Consider the following 6,150-nt stretch of genomic DNA (forward strand, 5'->3'; position numbering starts at 1 on the left):
GGAATCTATCGGAACCTCTGCTCTTTCTCTCCCCCTGGAGCAGGACTTTCTAGGAATCTATCGGAACGTCTGCTCTTTCTCTCCCCCTGGAGCAGGACTTTCTACGAATCTATCGGAACCTCTGCTCTTTCTCTCCCCCTGGAGCAGGACTCTCTAGGAATGTATCGGAACCTCTGCTCTTTCTCTCTCCCCCTGGAGCAGGACTCTCTAGGAATCTATCGGAACCTCTGCTCTTTCTCTCCCCCTGGAGGAAGACTCTCTAGGAATCTATCGGAACCTCTGCTCTTTCTCTCCCCCTGGAGGAAGACTCTCTAGGAATCTATCGGAACCTCTGCTCTTTCTCTCCCCCTGGAGGAAGACTCTCTAGGAATCTATCGGAACCTCTGCTCTTTCTCTCCCCCTGGAGCAGGACTCTCTAGGAATCTATCGGAACCTCTGCTCTTTCTCTCCCCCTGGAGCAGGACTCTCTAGGAATCTATCGGAACCTCTGCTCTTTCTCTCCCCCTGGAGGAAGACTCTCTAGGAATCTATCAGAACCTCTGCTCTTTCTCTCCCCCTGGAGGAAGACTCTCTAGGAATCTATTGGAACTTCTGTTCTTTCTCTCCCCCTGGAGCAGGACTCTCTAGGAATCTATCGGAACCTCTGCTCTCTCTCTCCCCCTGGAGCAGGACTCTCTAGGAATCTATCGGAACCTCTGCTCTTTCTCTCCCCCTGGAGGAAGACTCTCTAGGAATCTATTGGAACCTCTGTTCTTTCTCTCCCCCTGGAGCAGGACTCTCTAGGAATCTATCGGAACCTCTGCTCTCTCTCTCCCCCTGGAGCAGGACTCTCTAGGAATCTATCGGAACCTCTGCTCTTTCTCTCCCCCTGGAGGAAGACTCTCTAGGAATCTATTGGAACCTCTGCTCTTTCTCTCCCCCTGGAGGAAGACTCTCTAGGAATCTATCGGAACCTCTGCTCTTTCTCTCCCCCTGGAGCAGGACTCTCTAGGAATCTATCGGAACCTCTGCTCTTTCTCTCCCCCTGGAGCAGGACTCTCTAGGAATCTATCGGAACCTCTGCTCTTTCTCTCCCCCTGGAGCACGACTTTCTAGGAATCTATCGGAACCTCTGCTCTTTCTCTCCCCCTGGAGCACGACTTTCTAGGAATCTATCGGAACCTCTGCTCTTTCTCTCCCCCTGGAGGAAGACTCTCTAGGAATCTATTGGAACCTCTGTTCTTTCTCTCCCCCTGCAGCAGGACTCTCTAGGAATCTATCGGAACCTCTGCTCTCTCTCTCCCCCTGGAGCAGGACTCTCTAGGAATCTATCGGAACCTCTGCTCTTTCTCTCCCCCTGGAGGAAGACTCTCTAGGAATCTATCGGAACCTCTGCTCTTTCTCTCTCCCCCTGGAGCAGAACTCTCTAGGAATCTATCGGAACCTCTGCTCTTTCTCTCCCCCTGGAGGAAGACTCTCTAGGAATCTATCGGAACCTCTGCTCTTTCTCTCTCCCCCTGGAGCAGGACTCTCTAGGAATCTATCGGAACCTCTGCTCTCTCTCTCCCCCTGGAGGAAGACTCTCTAGGAATCTATCGGAACCTCTGCTCTTTCTCTCTCCCCCTGGAGCAGAACTCTCTAGGAATCTATCGGAACCTCTGCTCTTTCACTCCCCCTGGAGCAGGACTTTCTAGGAATCTATCGGAACCTCTGCTCTTTCTCTCCCCCTGGAGCAGGACTTTCTAGGAATCTATCGGAACCTCTGCTCTTTCTCACCCCCTGGAGCAGGACTCTCTAGGAATCTATCGGAACGTCTGCTCTTTCTCTCCCCCTTGAGCAGGACTTTCTAGGAATCTATTGGAACGTCTGCTCTTTCTAGGAATCTATCGGAACCTCTGCTCTTTCTCTCCCCCTGGAGCAGGACTTTCTAGGAATCTATCGGAACGTCTGCTCTTTCTCTCCCCCTGGAGCAGGACTCTCTAGGAATCTATCGGAACCTCTGCTCTTTCTCTCCCCCTGGAGGAAGACTCTCTAGGAATCTATTGGAACCTCTGCTCTTTCTCTCCCCCTGGAGCAGGACTCTCTAGGAATCTATCGGAACCTCTGCTCTTTCTCTCCCCCTGGAGCAGGACTTCCTAGGAATCTATCGGAACCTCTGCTCTTTCTCTCCCCCTGGAGCAGGACTTTCTAGGAATCTATCGGAACGTCTGCTCTTTCTCTCCCCCTGGAGCAGGACTTTCTAGGAATCTATTGGAACCTCTGCTCTTTCTCTCCCCCTGGAGCAGGACTCTCTAGGAATCTATCAGAACGTCTGCTCTTTCTCTCCCCCTGGAGCAGGACTCTCTAGGAATCTATCGGAACCTCTGCTCTTTCTCTGCCCCTGGAGGAAGACTCTCTAGGAATCTATCGGAACATCTGCTCTTTCTCTCCCCCTGGAGCAGGACTCTAGGAATCTATCGGAACCTCTGCTCTTTCTCTCCCCCTGGAGGAAGACTCTCTAGGAATCTATCGGAACTTCTCCTCTTTCTCTCCCCCTGGAGCAGGACTTTCTAGGAATCTATCGGAACGTCTGCTCTTTCTCTCCCCCTGGAGCAGGACTTTCTAGGAATCTATCGGAACGTCTGCTCTTTCTCTCCCCCTGGAGCAGGACTCTCTAGGAATCTATCGGAACGTCTGCTCTTTCTCTCCCCCTGGAGCAGGACTTTCTAGGAATGTATTGGAACGTCTGCTCTTTCTCTCCTCCTGGAGCAGGACTTTCTAGGAATCTATTGGAACGTCTGCTCTTTCTATGAATCTATCTGAACCTCTGCTCTTTTCTCTCCCTCTGGAGGAAGACTCTCTAGGAATCTATCGGAACCTCTGCTCTTTCTCTGCCCCTGGAAGAAGACTCTCTAGGAATCTATCGGAACCTCTGCTCTTTCTCTCTCCCCCTGGCGCAGGACTCTCTAGGAATCTATCGGAACCTCTGCTCTTTCTCTGCCCCTGGAGTAAGACTCTCTAGGAATCTATCGGAACCTCTGCTCTTTCTCTCTCCCCCTGGACCAGGACTCTCTAGGAATCTATCGGAACCTCTGCTCTTTCTCACCGCCTGGAGCAGGAATCTCTAGGAATCTATCGGAACCTCTGCTCTTTCTCACCCCCTGGAGCAGGACTCTCTAGGAATCTATCGGAACCTCTGCTCTTTCTCTCCCCCTGGAGCAGGACTTTCTAGGAATCTATTGGAACGTCTGCTCTTTCTCTCCTCCTGGAGCAGGACTTTCTAGGAATCTATTGGAACGTCTGCTCTTTCTAGGAATCTATCTGAACCTCTGCTCTTTTCTCTCCCTCTGGAGGAAGACTCTCTAGGAATCTATCGGAACGTCTGCTCTTTCTCTCTCCCTGGAGCAGGACTTTCTAGGAATCTATTGGAACCTCTGCTCTTTCTCACCCCCTGGAGCAGGACTCTCTAGGAATCTATCGGAACGTCTGCTCTTTCTCTCCCCCTTGAGCAGGACTTTCTAGGAATCTATTGGAACGTCTGCTCTTTCTCTCCTCCTGGAGCAGGACTTTCTAGGAATCTATTGGAACGTCTGCTCTTTCTAGGAATCTATCTGAACCTCTGCTCTTTTCTCTCCCTCTGGAGGAAGACTCTCTAGGAATCTATCGGAACCTCTGCTCTTTCTCTCCCCCTGGAGCAGGACTTTCTAGGAATCTATCGGAATGTCTGCTCTTTCTCTCCCCCTGGAGCAGGACTTTCTAGGAATCTATTGGAACCTCTGCTCTTTCTCTCCCCTGGAGCAGGACTCTCTAGGAATCTATCAGAACGTCTGCTCTTTCTCTCCCCCTGGAGCAGGACTCTCTAGGAATCTATCGGAACCTCTGCTCTTTCTCTCCCCCTGGAGGAAGACTCTCTAGGAATCTATCGGAACCTCTGCTCTTTCTCTCCCCCTGGAGCAGGACTCTCTAGGAATCTATCGGAACCTCTGCTCTTTCTCTCCCCCTGGAGCAGGACTTTCTAGGAATCTATCGGAACGTCTGCTCTTTCTCTCCCTCTGGAGGAAGACTCTCTAGGAATCTATCGGAACCTCTGCTCTTTCTCTCCCCCTGGAGCAGGACTTTCTAGGAATCTATCGGAACGTCTGCTCTTTCTCTCCCCCTGGAGCAGGACTTTCTAGGAATCTATCGGAACCTCTGCTCTTTCTCTCCCCCTGGAGCAGGACTCTCTAGGAATCTATCAGAACGTCTGCTCTTTCTCTCCCCCTGGAGCAGGACTCTCTAGGAATCTATCGGAACCTCTGCTCTTTCTCTGCCCCTGGAGGAAGACTCTCTAGGAATCTATCGGAACATCTGCTCTTTCTCTCCCCCTGGAGCAGGACTCTAGGAATCTATCGGAACCTCTGCTCTTTCTCTCCCCCTGGAGGAAGACTCTCTAGGAATCTATCGGAACCTCTCCTCTTTCTGTCCCCCTGGAGCAGGACTTTCTAGGAATCTATCGGAACGTCTGCTCTTTCTCTCCCCCTGGAGCAGGACTTTCTAGGAATCTATCGGAACCTCTGCTCTTTCTCTCCCCCTGGAGCAGGACTCTCTAGGAATCTATTGGAACGTCTGCTCTTTCTCTCCCCCTGGAGCAGGACTTTCTAGGAATCTATTGGAACGTCTGCTCTTTCTCTCCTCCTGGAGCAGGACTTTCTAGGAATCTATTGGAACGTCTGCTCTTTCTAGGAATCTATCTGAACCTCTGCTCTTTTCTCTCCCTCTGTAGGAAGACTCTCTAGGAATCTATCGGAACCTCTGCTCTTTCTCTGCCCCTGGAAGAAGACTCTCTAGGAATCTATCGGGACCTCTGCTCTTTCTCTCTCCCCCTGGCGCAGGACTCTCTAGGAATCTATCGGAACCTCTGCTCTTTCTCTGCCCCTGGAGGAAGACTCTCTAGGAATCTATCGGAACCTCTGCTCTTTCTCTCTCCCCCTGGAGCAGGACTCTCTAGGAATCTATCGGAACCTCTGCTCTTTCTCTCTCCCTCTGGAGCAGGACTCTCTAGGAATCTATCGGAACCTCTGCTCTTTCTCTGCCCCTGGAGGAAGACTCTCTAGGAATCTATCGGAACCTCTGCTCTTTCTCTGCCCCTGGAGGAAGACTCTCTAGGAATCTATCGGAACCTCTGCTCTTTCTCTCTCCCCCTGGAGCAGGACTCTCTACGAATCTATCGGAACCTCTGCTCTTTCTCTCTCCCCCTGGAGCAGGACTCTCTAGGAATCTATCGGAACCTCTGCTCTTTCTCTCTCCCTGGAGGAAGACTCTCTAGGAATCTATCGGAACCTCTGCTCTTTCTCTGCCCCTGGAGGAAGACTCTCTAGAAATCTATCGGAACCTTTGCTCTTTCTCTCCCCCTGGAGCAGGACTCTCTAGGAATCTATCGGAACCTCTGCTCTTTCTCTCCCCCTGGAGGAAGACTCTCTAGGAATCTATCGGAACCTCTGCTCTTTCTCTGCCCCTGGAGGAAGACTCTCTAGGAATCTATCGGAACCTCTGCTCTTTCTCTCTCCCCCTGGAGCAGGACTCTCTAGGAATCTATCGGAACCTCTGCTCTTTCTCTCTCCCCCTGGAGCAGGACTCTCTAGGAATCTATCGGAACCTCTGCTTTTTATCTGCCCCTGGAGGAAGACTCTCTAGGAATCTATCGGAACCTCTGCTCTTTCTCTGCCCCTGGAGGAAGACTCTCTAGGAATCTGAGCTTCTACTCTCTCTCTCTCTTTGGGGGATGCGCTAGAATCTGAGCTTCTGCTCTCTCTCTCTCCCCCCCCCCCTTCAAGGAGGACTCTCTAGGAATGTGAGAGTATCCTCTCTCCCCCATTCTACGTTCAATAATAATAATAATAATATTTATTTATACCCCGCCTTTCCAATGAGACCGAGACGGTTAATAACATTAAAATAGAATATAATGTCCCAAAACATCACCCAGCCACCCACCATAACCAACAAATCATAACAATAACAATAAAACAATACCGTTAAAATTATTAAAATGCCTATAAAACCTGGAATTTGTCCCTTTGAAAGCTGGCTTATTGTACCTTGATTCCTTGTTGCTTTGACCTCGGACTGTTTGGACCACTCTGTCTCCCAGTATCCTGACTTCGGCTTGGCTTTCGGATTGCTTTGACTTCTGGTATCCTGACCTCGGCTTGA

Source organism: Sceloporus occidentalis, unplaced genomic scaffold (genome assembly GCF_023333645.1).
Source record: "Sceloporus occidentalis isolate IW3139 unplaced genomic scaffold, rSceOcc1.0.p SCAF_1, whole genome shotgun sequence".
NCBI lineage: Eukaryota > Metazoa > Chordata > Lepidosauria > Squamata > Phrynosomatidae > Sceloporus > Sceloporus occidentalis.